Here is a 17,394-nt window from a genome sequence, read left to right as displayed (position 1 = left end):
CAGAAAGAGAGCAGGAGCACAGAAGGAGAGCAGGAGCAGACAGAGAGAGAGCAGGAGCACAGAAAGAGGACAGGAGCACAGAGAGAGAGAGAGCAGGAGCACAGAGAGAGAGAGAGCAGGAGCAGAGAGAAAGAGAGCAGGAGCAGAGAGAAAGAGAGCAGGAGCACAGAAAGAGAGCAGGAGCGCAGAGAGAGAGAGCAGGAGCACAGAGAGAGAGAGCAGGATCACAGAAAGAGAGCAGGAGCACAGAAAGAGAGCAGGAGCAGACAGAGAGAGAGCAGGAGCACAGAAAGAGAGAGCAGGAGCACAGAGAGAGAGAGCAGGAGCACAGAGAGAGAGCAGGAGCACAGAGAGAGAGCAGGAGCACAGAGAGAGAGCAGAAGGAGAGAGAGAGAGAGAGCAGGAGCAGATAGAGAGAGCAGGAGCAGAGAGAGGGAGAGCAGGAGCACAGAGAGAGAGAGAGAGCAGGAGCACAGAGAGAGAGAGAGGAGGAGTACAGAGTGAGAGAGAGCAGGAGCAGAGAGAGGGAGAGCAGGAGCACAGAGAGAGACAGAGAGCATGAGCACAGAGAGAGAGAGAGAGCATGAGCACAGAGAGAGAGAGCAGGAGCACAGAGAGAGAGCAGGAGCAGAGAGAGAGAGAGAGCAGGAGCAGAGAGAGAGAGAGCAGGAGCAGAGAGAGAGAGAGAGCAGGAGCAGAGAGAGGGAGAGCAGGAGCACAGAGAGAGAGAGAGAGCAGGAGCAGAGAGAGAGAGAGAGAGCAGGAGCACAGAGAGAGAGAGAGCAGGAGCAGAGATAGAGAGAGCAGGAGCGCAGGGAGAGAGAGCAGGAGCAGAGTGAGAGAGAGCAGGAGCAGAGAGAGAGAGAGAGCAGGAGCACAGAGAGAGAGACAGCAGGAGCAGAGATAGAGAGAGCAGGAGCGCAGGGAGAGTGAGCAGGAGCAGAGTGAGAGAGAGCAGGAGCAGAGGGAGAGAGAGCAGGAACACATATACAGAGCAGGAGCACACAGAGACTGAGGCAGGAGCACAGAGTGAGAGAGCAGAAGCACAGAGAGAGAGAGAGCAGGAGCGCAGAGAGAGCAGGAGCACAGAGAGAGAGAGAGAGAGCAGGAGCACAGAGAGAGAGAGCAGGAGCAGAGAGAGAGAGAGAGCAGGAACACATACAGAGCAGGAGCACAGAGAGAGAGAGAGCAGGAGCACAGAGAGAGAGAGTAGGAGCACAGAGAGAGCAGGAGCACAGAGAGAGCAGGAGCACAGAGAGAGAGGAGCAGCACAACGAGAGAGCAGGAGGACAGAGAGAGAGAGAGCAGGAGCACAGAGAGAGAACAGGATCGCAGGGAGAGAGAGCAGGAGCACAGAGAGAGAGCAGGAGCAGAGATAGAGAGAGCAGGAGCGCAGGGAGAGAGAGCAGGAGCAGAGAGAGAGAGAGTAGGAGCAGAGAGAGAGAGAGCAGGAGCACAGAGAGAGAGCAGGAGCGCAGAGAGAGAGAGACCAGGAGCACAGAGAGAGAGAGAGCAGGAGCACAGAGAGAGAGAGCAGGAGCACAGAGAGAGAGAGAGAGCAGGAGCGCAGAGAGAGCAGGAGCACAGAGAGAGAGAGAGCAGGAGCACAGAGAGAGAGAGAGAGCAGGAGCACAGAGAGAGAGAGCAGGAGCACAGAGAGAGCAGGAGCACAGAGAGAGCAGGAGCACAGAGAGAGAGGAGGAGCACAGAGAGAGAGCAGGAGCACAGAGAGAGAGCAGAAGCACAGAGAGAGAGCAGGAGCAGAGAGAGAGAGAGCAGGAGCAGAGAGAGGGAGAGCAGGAGCAGAGAGAGGGAGAGCAGGAGCACAGAGAGAGAGAGCAGGAGCACAGAGAGAGAGAGAGCCTGAGCACAGAGAGAGAGAGAGAGACGGAGCACAGAGAGAGAGAGCAGGAGCACAGAGAGAGACAGAGAGCAGGAGCACAGAGAGAGAGAGAGGAGGAGCACAGAGAGAGAGAGCAGGAGCACAGAGAGAGAGCAGGATCGCAGGGAGAGAGAGCAGGAGCAGAGATAGAGAGAGCAGGAGCGCAGGGACAGAGAGCAGGAGCAGAGAGAGAGAGAGCAGGAGCAGAGAGAGAGAGAGCAGGAGCACATATACAAAGCAGGAGCACAGAGAGAGGGAGACCAGGAGCACAGAGAGAGAGAGCAGGAGCACAGAGAGAGAGAGAGAGCAGGAGCGCAGAGAGAGCAGGAGCACAGAGAGAGAGAGAGAGCAGGAGCCCAGAGAGAGAGAGCAGGAGCACAGAGAGAGCTGGAGCACAGAGAGAGAGGAGGAGCACAGAGAGAGAGCAGGAGAACAGAGAGAGAGAGCCTGAGCACAGAGAGAGAGAGAGAGGAGCACAGAGAGAGAGAGCAGGAGCACAGAGAGAGAGAGATCAGGAGCACAGAGAGAGAGCAGGAGCACAGAGAGAGAGAGAGCCTGAGCACAGAGAGCGAGAGCAGAAGCACAGAGAGAGAGCACAGGAGCAAAGAGAGAGAGAGCAGGAACACAGAGAGAGAGAGCGCAGTAGCACACAGAGAGAGAGAGAGCAGGAGCACACAGAGAGAGAGAGAGCAGGAGCACAGAGAGGGAGCAGGAGCACAGAGAGAGAGCTTGAGCAGAGAGAGATAGATGGAGAGCAGGAGCACAGAGATCGAGAGCAGGAGCAGAGAGAGAGAGTAGGAGCACAGACAGAGAGAGCAGGAGCACAGAAAGAGAGCAGGAGCAGAGAGAAAGAGAGCAGGAGCACAGAAAGAGAGCAGGAGCGCAGAGAGAGAGAGCAGTAGCACAGAGAGAGAGAGCAGGAGCACAGAAAGAGAGCAGGAGCACAGAAAGAGAGCAGGAGCAGACAGAGAGAGAGCAGGAGCACAGAAAGAGGGCAGGAGCACAGAGAGAGAGAGAGCAGGTGCACAGAGAGAGAGCAGGAGCAGAGAGAGAGAGAGAGCAGGAGCAGAGAGAGAGAGAGCAGCAGCAGAGAGAGGGAGAGCAGGAGCACAGAGAGAGAGAGAGAGCAGGAGCACAGAGAGAGAGAGAGCAGGAGCACAGAGAGAGAGAGAGAGCAGGAGCACAGAGAGAGAGAGAGAGAGCAGGAGCACAGAGAGAGAGCAGGAGCACAGAGAGAGAGCAGGAGCACAGAGAGAGAGCAGTAGCACAGAGAGAGAGCCTGAGCACAGAGAGAGAGAGAGCAGGAGCACAGAGAGAGAGAGCAGGAGCACAGAGAGAGAGCACAGGAGAAAAGAGAGAGAGAGCAGGAGCACCGAGAGAGAGAGAGCAGGAGCACAGAGAGAGAGAGAGCAGAAGCACCGAGAGAGACAGCAGGATCACAGAGAGAGAGAGAGAGCAGGAGCACACAGAGAGAGAAAGTGGGAGCACAGAGAGAGAGAGAGCAGGAGCACATAGAGAGAGAGAGCAGGAGCACCCAGAGAGAGAGAGAGAGCAGGAGCACACAGAGAGAGAGCAGGAGCACAGAGAGAGAGAGGAGGAGCACAGAGAGAGAGAGAGCAGGAACACAGAGAGAGAGAGCAAGAGCACAGAGAGAGCAGGAGCACGGAGAGAGAGAGCAGGAGCAAAGAGAGAGAGAGTGCAGGAGCACAGAGAGAGAGAGCAGGAGCACAGAAAGAGAGCAGGAGCATAGAGCGACAGACCAGGAGCACAGAAAGAGAGCAGGAGCAGAGTGAAAGAGAGCAGGAGCACAGAAAGAGAGCAGGAGCACAGAAAGAGAGCAGGAGCACAGAGAGAGAGAGCAGGAGCACAGAGAGAGAGAGCAGGAGCAGCGAGAGTCAGGGAGAGCAGAAGCACAGAGAGGGAGAGCAGGAGCACAGAGAGAGAGCAGGAGCAGAGAGAGAGAGAGCAGGAGCAAAGAGAGAGAGAGCAGCAGCAGAGAGAGGGAGAGCAGGAGCACAGAGAGAGAGAGAGAGAGCAGGAGCACAGAGAGAGAGAGAGAGCAGGAGCAGAGAGAGAGAGAGAGAGCAGGAGCACAGAGAGAGAGAGAGAGCAGGAGCACAGAGAGAGAGAGAGCAGGAGCAGAGAGAGAGAGAGCAGGAGCACAGAGAGAGAGCAGGAGCACAGAGAGAGAGCAGGAGCACAGAGAGAGAGTAGTAGTACAGAGAGAGAGCCTGAGCACAGAGAGAGAGAGAGAGCAGGAGCACAGAGAGAGAGCACAGGAGCAAAGAGAGAGAGAGCAGGAACAGAGAGAGAGAGAGCAGGAGCACAGAAAGAGTGAGCAGGAGCAGCGAGAGAGAGAGGGAGAGCAGAAGCACAGAGAGAGAGAGAGCAGGAGCACAGAGAGAAAGCAGGAGCAGAGAGAGAGAGAGAGCAGGAGCAGAGAGAGAGAGAGCAGCAGCAGAGAGAGGAGAGCAGGAGCACAGAGAGAGAGAGAGAGCAGGAGCAGAGAGAGAGAGAGCAGGAGCACAGAGAGAGAGAGCAGGAGCACAGAGAGAGAGCAGGAGCACAGAGAGAGAGCAGGAGCACAGAGAGAGAGTAGTAGTACAGAGAGAGAGCCTGAGCACAGAGAGAGAGAGAGAGCAGGAGCACAGAGAGAGAGCACAGGAGCAAAGAGAGAGAGAGCAGGAACACAGAGAGAGAGAGCAGGAGCACAGAAAGAGAGAGCAGGAGCAGCGAGAGAGAGAGGGAGAGCAGAAGCACAGAGAGAGAGAGCAGGAGCACAGAGAGAAAGCAGGAGCAGAGAGAGAGAGAGAGCAGGAGCAGAGAGAGAGAGAGCAGCAGCAGAGAGAGGAGAGCAGGAGCACAGAGAGAGAGAGAGAGCAGGAGCAGAGAGAGAGAGAGAGAGCAGGAGCACAGAGAGAGCAGGAGCACCGAGAGAGAGAGAGCAGGAGCACAGAGAGAGAGAGCAGGAGCACCGAGAGAGGCAGCAGGATCACAGAGAGAGAGAGAGCAGGAGCACACAGAGAGAGAAAGTGGGAGCACAGAGAGAGAGAGAGCAGGAGCACATAGAGAGAGAGCAGGAGCACAGAGAGAGAGAGAGAGAGAGCAGGAGCACAGAGAGAGAGCGAGCAGGAGCACAGAGAGAGAGAGAGCAGGAGCACAGAGAGAGAGAGCAGGAGCACAGAGTGAGAGCCTGAGCACAGAGAGAGAGAGAGAGAGCAGGAGCACAGAGAGAGAGAGAGCAGGAGCACAGAGAGAGCAGGAGCACAGAGAGAGCTGGAGCACAGAGAGAGCAGGGGCACAGAGTGAGGGAGAGCAGGAGCACAGAGAGAGAGAGAGAGCAGGAGCACAGAGAGAGAGAGAGCAGGAGCAGAGAGAGAGAGAGAGCAGGAGCACAGAGAGAGAGAGAGCAGGAGCAGAGAGAGAGAGAGAGCAGGAGCTCAGAGAGAGTGAGAGAGCAGGAGCACAGAGAGGGAGCAGGGGCACAGAGAGAGAGCAGGAGCACAGAGAGAGAGCAGTAGCACAGAGAGAGAGCCTGAGCACAGAGAGAGAGAGAGAGCAGGAGCACAGAGAGAGAGAGCAGGAGCACCGAGAGAGGCAACAGGATCACAGAGAGAGAGAGAGCAGGAGCACACAGAGAGAGAAAGTGGGAGCACAGAGAGAGAGAGAGCAGGAGCACATAGAGAGAGAGCAGGAGCACAGAGAGAGAGAGAGAGAGCAGGAGCACACAGAGAGAGAGAGCAGGAGCACAGAGAGAGAGAGAGCAGGAGCACAGAGAGAGAGAGTGCAGGAGCACAGAGAGAGAGAGAGCAGGAGTACAGAGAGAGAGAGCAGGAGCACAGAGAGAGAGAGCAAGAGCACAGAGAGAGCAGGAGCATGGAGAGAGAGAGCAGGAGCACAAAGAGAGAGAGTGCAGGAGCACAGATAGAGAGAGCAGGAGCACAGAGAGAGAGAGCAGGAGCACAGAAAGAGAGCAGGAGCATAGAGCGACAGACCAGGAGCACAGAAAGAGAGCAGGAGCAGAGTGAAAGAGAGCGGGAGCACAGAAAGGGAGCAGGAGCACAGAAAGAGAGCAGGAGCACAGAAAGAGAGAGCAGGAGCAGCGAGAGAGAGGGAGAGCAGAAGCACAGAGAGAGAGAGCAGGAGCACAGAGAGAGAGCAGGAGCAGAGAGAGAGAGAGCAGGAGCAAAGTGAGAGAGAGCAGCAGCAGAGAGAGGGAGAGCAGGAGCACAGAGAGAGAGAGAGAGCAGGAGCACAGAAAGAGAGAGAGCAGGAGCAGAGAGAGAGAGAGCAGGAGCACAGAGAGAGAGAGAGAGCAGGAACACAGAGAGAGAGAGAGCAGGAGCACAGAGAGAGAGCATGAGCACAGAGAGAGAGCAGGAGCACAGAGAGAGAGCAGTCGCACAGAGAGAGAGCAGTCGCACAGAGAGAGAGAGAGAGAGCAGGAGCAGAGAGAGAGAGCAAGAGCACAGAGAGAGAGCACAGGAGCAAAGAGAGAGAGAGAGCAGGAACACAGAGAGAGAGAGCAGGAGCACCGAGAGAGGCAGCAGGACACAGAGAGAGAGAGAGCAGGAGCACACAGAGAAAGAAAGTGGGAGCACAGAGAGAGAGAGAGCAGGAGCACATAGAGAGAGAGCAGGAGCACAGAGAGAGAGAGAGAGCAGGAGCACAGAGAGAGAGCAGGAGCACAGAGAGAGAGCAGGAGCACAGAGAAAGAGCAGTAGCACAGAGAGAGAGAGATAGAGAGCAGGAGCACAGAGAGAGAGCAGGAGCACCGAGAGAGAGAGAGCAGGAGCACAGAAACAGTGCAGGAGCACAGAGAGAGAGCAGGAGCAGACAGAGAGAGAGCAGGAGCACAGAAAGAGGGCAGGAGCACAGAGAGAGAGAGAGCAGGAGCACAGAAAGAGAGAGCAGGAGCACAGAGAGAGAGCAGGAGCACAGAGAGAGAGAGAGAGAGCAGGAGCACAGAGAGAGAGAGCAGGAGCAGAGTGAAAGAGAGCAGGAGCACAGAAAGGGAGCAGGAGCACAGAAAGAGAGAGCAGGAGCACAGAAAGAGAGCAGGAGCACAGAGAGAGAGAGAGCAGGAGCACAGAAAGAGAGAGCAGGAGCACAGAGAGAGAGCAGGAGCAGAGAGAGAGAGAGCAGGAGCACAGAGAGAGAGAGCAGGAAAACAGAGAGAGAGAGCAGGAGCACAGAGAGAGAGCACAGGAGCAAAGGGAGAGAGAGCAGGAACAGAGAGAGAGAGCGCAGGAGCACAGACAGAGAGAGCGAGAGCACGAGCACAGAGAGAGAGAGAGAGCAGGAGCAGAGAGAGAGAGAGCAGGAGCACAGAAAGAGAGCAGGAGCATAGAGCGACAGACCAGGAGCACAGAAAGAGAGCAGGAGCAGAGTGAAAGAGAGCAGGAGCACAGAAAGGGAGCAGGAGCACAGAAAGAGAGCAGGAGCACAGAGAGAGAGAGCAGGAGCACAGAAAGAGAGAGCAGGAGCAGCGATAGAGAGGGAGAGCAGAAGCACAGAGAGAGAGAGCAGGAGCACAGAGAGAGAGCAGAAGCAAAGAGAGAGAGAGCAGCAGCAGAGAGAGGGAGAGCAGGAGCACAGAGAGAGAGAGAGCAGGAGCACAGAGAGAGAGAGAGCAGGAGCAGAGAGAGAGAGAGCAGGAGCACAGAGAGAGAGCAGGAGCACAGAGAGAGAGAGCAGGAGCAGAGAGAGAGAGAGAGAGAGCAGGAGCAGAGAGAGAGAGAGCAGGAGCACAGAGAGAGAGAGAGCAGGAGCACAGAGGGAGAGCAGTAGCACAGAGAGAGAGCCTGAGCACAGAGAGAGAGAGAGAGAGAGCAGGAGCACAGAGAGAGAGAGAGCAGGAGCACAGAGAGAGAGCACAGGAGCAAAGAGAGAGTGAGAGCAGGAACACAGAGAGAGAGAGCAGGAGCACCGAGAGAGGCAGCAGGATCACAGAGAGAGAGAGAGCAGGAGCACACAGAGAGAGAAAGAGGGAGCACAGAGAGAGAGAGAGCAGGAGCACATAGAGAGAGAGCAGGAGCACAGAGAGAGAGAGAGAGAGAGAGAGCAGGAGCACAGAGAGACAGCAGTAGCACAGAGAGAGAGATGGAGAGCAGGAGCACAGAGAGAGAGAGCAGCAGCACAGAGAGAGTGAGCAGGAGCACAGAGAGAGAGAGAGCAGGAGCACAGAAAGAGAGCAGGAGCAGAGAAAAAGAGAGCAGGAGTACAGAAAGAGAGCAGGAGCGCAGAGAGAGCAGGAGCACAGAGAGAGATAGAGCAGGAGCACAGAGAGAGAGAGCAGGAGCACAGAGAGAGCAGGAGCACAGAGAGAGCAGGAGCACAGAGAGAGAGGAGGAGCACAGAGAGAGAGCAGGAGCAAAGAGAGAGAGAGCCTGAGCACAGAGAGAGAGAGAGAGAGAGCAGGAGCACCGAGAGAGAGAGAGCAGGAACACCGAGAGAGGCAACAGGATCACAGAGAGAGAGAGAGCAGGAGCACACAGAGAGAGAAAGTGGGAGCACAGAGAGAGAGAGAGCAGGAGCACATAGAGAGAGAGCAGGAGCACAGAGAGAGAGAGAGAGCAGGAGCACAGAGAGAGAGAGAGCAGGAGCACAGAGAGAGAGAGCAGGAGCACAGAGAGAGAGAGAGTGCAGGAGCACAGAGAGAGAGAGCAGGAGTACAGAGAGAGAGAGCAGGAGCACAGAGAGAGAGAGCAGGAGCACAGAGAGAGAGAGAGTGCAGGAGCACAGAGAGAGAGAGCAGGAGCACAGAAAGAGTGAGCAGGAGCACAGAGAGAGAGCAGGAGCACAGAAGAGAGAGAGAGCAGGAGCACACAGAGAGAGAGAGCAGGAACACAGAGAGAGAGCACAGGAGCAAAGGGAGAGAGAGCAGGAACACAGAGAGAGAGCGCAGGAGCACAGAGAGAGAGAGAGAGCAGGAGCACAGAGAGAGAGCAGGAGCACAGAGAGAGAGTCTGAGCACAGAGAGAGAGAGAGCAGGAGCACCGAGAGAGAGGAGGCAGGAGCACAGAGAGAGAGAGAGAGAGCAGGAGCACAGAGAGAGAGAAAGTGGGAGCAGAGAGAGAGGGAGAGCAGGAGCACAGAGAGAGTGAGCAGGAACACAGAGAGAGAGAGAGCAGGAGCACAGACAGAGAGAGAGAGCAGGAGCACAGAGAGAGAGCACAGGAGCAAAGGGAGAGAGAGCAGGAACACAGAGAGAGAGCGCAGGAGCACAGAGAGAGAGAGAGAGCAGGAGCACAGAGAGAGAGCAGGAGTACAGAGAGAGAGAGCAGGAGCACAGAGAGAGAGAGCAGGAGCACAGAGAGAGAGAGAGCAGGAGCACACAGAGAGAGAAAGTGGGAGCACAGAGAGAGAGAGAGCAGGAGCACATAGAGAGAGAGCAGGAGCACAGAGAGAGAGAGAGAGCAGGAGCACAGAGAGAGAGAGAGCAGGAGCACAGGGAGAGAGAGCAGGCGTACAGAGAGAGAGCAGGAGCACAGAGAGAGAGAGCAAGAGCACAGAGAGAGCAAGAGCACAGAGAGAGCAGGAGCATGGAGAGAGAGAGCAGGAGCACAGAGAGAGAGAGTGCAGGAGCACAGAGAGAGAGAGCAGGAGCACAGAGAGAGAGCAGTAGCACAGAGAGAGAGCCTGAGCACAGAGAAAGAGAGAGAGAGAGAGAGCAGGAGCACCGAAAGGAGAGAGCAGGAGCACCGAGAGAGAGGGAGCAGGAGCACACAGAGAGAGAAAGTGGGAGCACAGAGAGAGAGAGAGCAGGAGCACATAGAGAGAGAGAGCAGGAGCACAGAGAGAGAGAGAGCAGGAGCACAGAGAGAGAGAGAGCAGGAGCACAGAGAGAGAGAGCAGGCGTACAGAGAGAGAGAGAGCAGGAGCACAGAGAGAGAGAGCAAGAGCACAGAGAGAGCAGGAGCATGGAGAGAGAGAGCAGGAGCACAGAGAGAGAGAGTGCAGGAGCACAGAGAGAGAGAGCAGGAGCACAGAGAGAGAGAGCAGGAGCACAGAAAGAGAGAGAGTGCAGGAGCACAGAGAGAGAGAGCAGGAGCATAGAGCGACAGACCAGGAGCACAGAAAGAGAGCAGGAGCACAGAAAGGGAGCAGGAGCACAGAAAGAGAGCAGGAGCACAGAAAGAGAGCAGGAGCACAGAAAGAGAGAGCAGGAGCAAAGAGAGAGAGAGCAGCAGCAGAGAGAGGGAGAGCAGGAGCACAGAGAGAGAGAGAGCAGGAGCACAGAGAGAGAGAGAGAGCAGGAGCACAGAGAGAGAGAGAGCAGGAGCAGAGAGAGAGAGCAGGAGCACAGAGAGAGAGAGAGAGCAGGAACACAGAGAGAGAGAGCGCAGGAGCACAGAGAGAGAGCAGGAGCACAGAGAGAGAGCAGGAGCACAGAGAGAGAGCCTGAGCACAGAGAGAGAGAGAGAGAGCAGGAGCACCGAGAGAGAGAGAGCAGGAGCACCGAGAGAGGCAACAGGATCACAGAGAGAGAGAGAGCAGGAGCACACAGGAGAGAGAAAGTGGGAGCACAGAGAGAGAGAGAGAGCAGGAGCACAGAGAGAGAGAGAGAGAGAGCAGGGGCACAGAGAGAGAGAGAGCAGGAGCACAGAGAGAGGGAGCAGGAGCACAGAGAGAGAGAGTGCAGGAGCACAGAGAGAGAGAGCAGGAGTACAGAGAGAGAGAGCAGGAGCACAGAGAGAGAGAGCAAGAGCACAGAGAGAGCAGGAGCATGGAGAGAGAGAGCAGGAGCACAGAGAGAGAGAGTGCAGGAGCACAGAGAGAGAGAGCAGGAGCACAGAGAGAGAGAGCAGGAGCACAGAGAGAGAGAGCAGGAGCACAGAGAGAGAGAGAGCAGGAGCAGAGAAAGAGAGCAGGAGCAGAGAGAAAGAGCGCAGGAGCATAGAGCGACAGACCAGGAGCACAGAAAGAGAGCAGTAGCAGAGTGAAAGAGAGCAGGAGCACAGAAAGGGAGCAGGAGCACAGAAAGAGAGCAGGAGCACAGAGAGAGAGAGCAGGAGCAAAGAGAGAGAGAGCAGGAGCAGAGAGAGGGAGAGCAGGAGCACAGAGAGAGAGAGAGAGCAAGGAGCACAGAGAGAGAGAGAGCAGGAGCAGAGAGAGAGAGAGCAGGAGCACAGAGAGAGAGAGAGAGCAGGAACACAGAGTGAGAGAGAGGAGGAGCACAGAGAGAGAGCAGGAGCACAGAGAGAGAGCAGGAGCACAGAGAGAGAGCAGGAGCACAGAGAGAGAGCAGTCGCACAGAGAGAGAGAGAGAGAGCAGGAGCACAGAGAGAGAGCACAGGAGCAAAGAGAGAGAGAGAGCAGGAGCACCGAGAGAGGCAGCAGGATCACAGAGAGAGAGAGAGCAGGAGCACACAGAGAAAGAAAGTGGGAGCACAGAGAGAGAGAGAGCAGGAGCACAGAGAGAGAGCAGTAGCACAGAGAGAGAGATAGAGAGCAGGAGCACAGAGAGAGAGAGCAGGAGCACAGAGACAGAGCAGGAGCACAGAGAAGAGAGAGCAGGAGCACAGAAAGAGAGCAGGAGCAGAGAGAAAGAGAGCAGGAGTACAGAAAGAGAGCAGGAGCACAGAAAGAGAGAGCAGGAGCACAGAAAGAGAGCAGGAGCACAGAAAGAGAGCAGGAGCAGACAGAGAGAGCAGGAGCACAGAGAGAGAGAGCAGGAGCAAAGATAGAGAGAGAGAGAGCAGGAGCACAGAGAGAGAGAGCAGGGGGGCACAGAGAGAGCAGAGGCACAGAGAGAGCAGGGCACAGAGAGAGAGGAGAGCAGAGAGAGAGAGCAGGAGCACAGAGAGAGAGAGCCTGAGCACAGAGAGAGAGAGAGACGGAGCACAGAGAGAGAGAGCAGGAGCACAGAGAGAGACAGAGAGCAGGAGCACAGAGAGAGAGAGAGCAGGAGCACAGAGAGAGAGCAGGAGCGCAGGGAGAGAGAGCAGGAGCAGAGAGAGAGAGAGCAGGAGCAGAGAGAGAGAGAGCAGGAGCACATATACAGAGCAGGAGCACAGAGAGAGAGAGAGACCAGGAGCACAGAGAGAGAGAGCAGGAGCACAGAGAGAGAGAGAGAGAGCAGGAGCGCAGAGAGAGCAGGAGCACAGAGAGAGAGAGAGAGCAGGAGCACAGAGAGAGAGAGAGAGCAGGAGCAGAGAGAGAGAGAGCAGGAGCACAGAGAGAGAGAGAGAGCAGGAGCACAGAGAGAGAGAGCAGGAGCACAGAGAGAGAGCAGGAGCACAGAGAGAGAGCAGGAGCACAGAGAGAGAGCAGGAGCACAGAGAGAGAGTCTGAGCACAGAGAGAGAGAGAGAGAGCAGGAGCACAGAGAGAGAGAGCAGGAGCACAGAGAGAGTGTCTGAGCACAGAGAGAGAGTGAGAGAGCAGGAACACAGAGAGAGAGAGCAGGAGCACGAGAGAGAGAGAGCAGGAGCACAGAGAGAGAGAGCAGGAGCACCGAGGGAGGCAGCAGGAGCACAGAGAGAGAGAGAGAGAGCAGGAGCACAGAGAGAGAGAAAGTGGGAGCAGAGAGAGAGCAGGAGCACAGAGAGAGTGAGCAGGAACACAAGAGAGAGAGAGCTGGAGCACAGACAGAGAGAGAGAGCACGAGCACAGAGAGAGAGAGAGAGAGCAGGAGCACAGAGAGAGAGCAGGAGCACAGAAAGAGAGCAGGAGCACAGAGAGAGAGAGAGCAGGAGCACAGAAAGAGAGCAGGAGCAGTGAGAAAGAGAGCAGGATCAGACAGAGAGAGAGAGCAGGAGCACAGAAAGAGGGCACGAGCACAGAGAGAGAGAGAGCAGGAGCACAGAAAGAGAGAGGAGGAGCACAGAGAGAGGGAGAGCAGGAGCACAGAGAGAGAGAGAGAGCAGGAGCACAGAGAGAGAAAGCAGGAGCATAGAGAGAGAGCAGGAGCAGAGAGAGAGAGAGCAGGAGCAGAGAGAGGGAGAGCAGGAGCACAGAGAGAGAGAGAGGAGGAGCACAGAGAGAGTGAGAGAGCAGGAGCACAGAGCGAGAGCAGGATCGCAGGGAGAGAGAGCAGGAGCACATAGAGAGAGAGCAGGAGCAGAGATAGAGAGAGCAGGAGCGCAGGGAGAGAGAGCAGGAGCAGAGATAGAGAGAGAGAGAGCAGGAGCAGAGAGAGAGAGAGCAGGAGCACACATACAGAGCAGGAGCACAGAGAGAGAGAGACCAGGAGCACAGAGAGAGAGAGAGCAGGAGCACAGAGAGAGAGAGCAGGAGCACAGAGAGAGAGAGCAAGAGCACAGAGAGAGCAAGAGCACAGAGAGAGCAGGAGCATGGAGAGAGAGAGCAGGAGCACAGAGAGAGAGAGTGCAGGAGCACAGAGAGAGAGAGCAGGAGCACAGAGAGAGAGCAGTAGCACAGAGAGAGAGCCTGAGCACAGAGAAAGAGAGAGAGAGAGAGAGCAGGAGCACCGAGAGAGAGAGAGCAGGAGCACCGAGAGAGAGGGAGCAGGAGCACACAGAGAGAGAAAGTGGAGCACAGAGAGAGAGAGAGCAGGAGCACATAGAGAGAGAGAGCAGGAGCACAGAGAGAGAGAGAGCAGGAGCACAGAGAGAGAGAGAGCAGGAGCACAGAGAGAGAGAGCAGGCGTACAGAGAGAGAGAGAGCAGGAGCACAGAGAGAGAGAGCAAGAGCACAGAGAGAGCAGGAGCATGGAGAGAGAGAGCAGGAGCACAGAGAGAGAGAGTGCAGGAGCACAGAGAGAGAGAGCAGGAGCACAGAGAGAGAGAGCAGGAGCACAGAAAGAGAGAGAGTGCAGGAGCACAGAGAGAGAGAGCAGGAGCATAGAGCGACAGACCAGGAGCACAGAAAGGGAGCAGGAGCACAGAAAGAGAGCAGGAGCACAGAAAGAGAGCAGGAGCACAGAAAGAGAGAGCAGGAGCAAAGAGAGAGAGAGCAGCAGCAGAGAGAGGGAGAGCAGGAGCACAGAGAGAGAGAGAGCAGGAGCACAGAGAGAGAGAGAGAGCAGGAGCACAGAGAGAGAGAGAGCAGGAGCAGAGAGAGAGAGCAGGAGCACAGAGAGAGAGAGAGAGCAGGAACACAGAGAGAGAGAGCGCAGGAGCACAGAGAGAGAGCAGGAGCACAGAGAGAGAGCAGGAGCACAGAGAGAGAGCCTGAGCACAGAGAGAGAGAGAGAGAGCAGGAGCACCGAGAGAGAGAGAGCAGGAGCACCGAGAGAGGCAACAGGATCACAGAGAGAGAGAGAGCAGGAGCACACAGAGAGAGAAAGTGGGAGCACAGAGAGAGAGAGAGAGCAGGAGCACAGAGAGAGAGAGAGAGAGAGCAGGGGCACAGAGAGAGAGAGAGCAGGAGCACAGAGAGAGGGAGCAGGAGCACAGAGAGAGAGAGTGCAGGAGCACAGAGAGAGAGAGCAGGAGTACAGAGAGAGAGAGCAGGAGCACAGAGAGAGAGAGCAAGAGCACAGAGAGAGCAGGAGCATGGAGAGAGAGAGCAGGAGCACAGAGAGAGAGAGTGCAGGAGCACAGAGAGAGAGAGCAGGAGCACAGAGAGCGAGAGCAGGAGCACAGAGAGAGAGAGCAGGAGCACAGAGAGAGAGAGAGCAGGAGCAGAGAAAGAGAGCAGGAGCAGAGAGAAAGAGCGCAGGAGCATAGAGCGACAGACCAGGAGCACAGAAAGAGAGCAGTAGCAGAGTGAAAGAGAGCAGGAGCACAGAAAGGGAGCAGGAGCACAGAAAGAGAGCAGGAGCACAGAGAGAGAGAGCAGGAGCAAAGAGAGAGAGAGCAGCAGCAGAGAGAGGGAGAGCAGGAGCACAGAGAGAGAGAGAGAGCAAGGAGCACAGAGAGAGAGAGAGCAGGAGCAGAGAGAGAGAGAGCAGGAGCACAGAGAGAGAGAGAGAGCAGGAACACAGAGTGAGAGAGAGGAGGAGCACAGAGAGAGAGCAGGAGCACAGAGAGAGAGCAGGAGCACAGAGAGAGAGCAGGAGCACAGAGAGAGAGCAGTCGCACAGAGAGAGAGAGAGAGAGCAGGAGCACAGAGAGAGAGCACAGGAGCAAAGAGAGAGAGAGAGCAGGAGCACCGAGAGAGGCAGCAGGATCACAGAGAGAGAGAGAGCAGGAGCACACAGAGAAAGAAAGTGGGAGCACAGAGAGAGAGAGAGCAGGAGCACAGAGAGAGAGCAGTAGCACAGAGAGAGAGATAGAGAGCAGGAGCACAGAGAGAAAGAGCAGGAGCACAGAGACAGAGCAGGAGCACAGAGAAGAGAGAGCAGGAGCACAGAAAGAGAGCAGGAGCAGAGAGAAAGAGAGCAGGAGTACAGAAAGAGAGCAGGAGCACAGAAAGAGAGAGCAGGAGCACAGAAAGAGAGCAGGAGCACAGAAAGAGAGCAGGAGCAGACAGAGAGAGCAGGAGCACAGAGAGAGAGAGCAGGAGCAAAGATAGAGAGAGAGAGAGCAGGAGCACAGAGAGAGAGAGCAGGGGCACAGAGAGAGCAGGAGCACAGAGAGAGCAGGAGCACAGAGAGAGAGGAGGAGCAGAGAGAGAGAGCAGGAGCACAGAGAGAGAGAGCCTGAGCACAGAGAGAGAGAGAGACGGAGCACAGAGAGAGAGAGCAGGAGCACAGAGAGAGACAGAGAGCAGGAGCACAGAGAGAGAGAGAGCAGGAGCACAGAGAGAGAGCAGGAGCGCAGGGAGAGAGAGCAGGAGCAGAGAGAGAGAGAGCAGGAGCAGAGAGAGAGAGAGCAGGAGCACATATACAGAGCAGGAGCACAGAGAGAGAGAGAGACCAGGAGCACAGAGAGAGAGAGCAGGAGCACAGAGAGAGAGAGAGAGAGCAGGAGCGCAGAGAGAGCAGGAGCACAGAGAGAGAGAGAGAGCAGGAGCACAGAGAGAGAGAGAGAGCAGGAGCAGAGAGAGAGAGAGCAGGAGCACAGAGAGAGAGAGAGAGCAGGAGCACAGAGAGAGAGAGCAGGAGCACAGAGAGAGAGCAGGAGCACAGAGAGAGAGCAGGAGCACAGAGAGAGAGCAGTTGCACAGAGAGAGAGCCTGAGCACAGAGAGAGAGAGAGAGAGAGCAGGAGCACAGAGAGAGAGAGAGCAGGAGCACAGAGAGAGAGCACAGGAGGAAAGAGAGAGAGAGAGCAGGAACACAGAGAGAGAGAGCAGGAGCACCGAGAGAGGCAGCAGGATCACAGAGAGAGAGAGAGCAGGAGCACACAGAGAGAGAAAGTGGGAGCACAGAGAGAGAGAGCAGGAGCACATAGAGAGAGAGAGCAGGAGCACAGAGAGAGAGAGAGAGAGAGAGAGCAGGAGCACAGAGAGAGAGCATGAGCACAGAGAGAGAGCAGTAGCACAGAGAGAGAGATAGAGAGCAGGAGCACAGAGAGAGAGACCAGGAGCACAGAGACAGAGCAGGAGCACAGAGCAGAGAGAGCAGGAGCACAGAAAGAGAGCAGGAGCAGAGAGAAAGAGAGCAGGAGTACAGAAAGAGAGCAGGAGCACAGAGAGAGAGAGCAGGAGCACAGAAAGAGAGAGCAGGAGCACAGAAAGAGAGCAGGAGCACAGAAAGAGAGCAGGAGCAGACAGAGAGAGAGCAGGAGCACAGAAAGAGGGCAGGAGCACAGAGAGAGCGAGAGCAGGAGCACAGAAAGAGAGAGCAGGAGCACAGAGAGAGAGCAGGAGCACAGAGAGAGAGAGAGAGTTGTAGCACAGAGAGAGAGAGCAGGAGCACAGAGAGAGAGAGCAGGAGCACAGAGAGAGAGCACAGGAGCAAAGGGAGAGGGAGCAGGAACACAGAGAGAGAGCGCAGGAGCACAGAGAGAGAGAGAGAGCAGGAGCACAGAGAGAGAGTCTGAGCACAGAGAGAGAGAGCAGGAGCACAGAGAGAGCAGGAGCACAGGGAGAGAGAGCAGGAGCACAGAGAGCGAGCACAGGAGTAAAGGGAGAGAGAGCAGGAGCACCGAGAGAGAGAGAGCAGGAGCAGAGAGAGAGAGAGAGCAGGAGCACCGAGGGAGGCAGCAGGAGCACAGAGAGAGAGAGAGAGAGCAGGAGCACAGAGAGAGAGAAAGTGGGAGCAGAGAGAGAGAGAGAGCAGGAGCACAGAGAGAGTGAGCAGGAACACAGACTGAGAGAGAGAGCACGAGCACAGAGAGAGAGAGAGAGCAGGAGCACAGAGAGAGAGAGCAGGAGCACAGAAAGAGAGCAGGAGCCCAGAGAGACAGACCAGGAGCACAGAAAGAGAGCAGGAGCAGTGAGAAAGAGAGCAGGAGCACAGAAAGAGGGCACGAGCAAAGAGAGAGAGAGCAGGAGCACAGAAAGAGAGAGAAGGAGCAAAGAGTGAGAGAGTGCAGGAGCACAGAGAGAGAGAGCAGGAGCACAGAGAGAGAGAGCGGGAGCACAGAGAGAGAGAGCAGGAGCACAGAGAGAGAGAGCAGGAGCACAGAAAGAGAGCAGGAGCCCAGAGAGACAGACCAGGAGCACAGAAAGAGAGCAGGAGCAGTGAGAAAGAGAGCAGGAGCACAGAAAGAGGGCACGA

Source organism: Mustelus asterias, chromosome 20 (assembly GCF_964213995.1).
Source record: "Mustelus asterias chromosome 20, sMusAst1.hap1.1, whole genome shotgun sequence".
Classification (NCBI taxonomy): domain Eukaryota; kingdom Metazoa; phylum Chordata; class Chondrichthyes; order Carcharhiniformes; family Triakidae; genus Mustelus; species Mustelus asterias.
Note: the sequence above shows the minus strand (reverse complement) of the source record.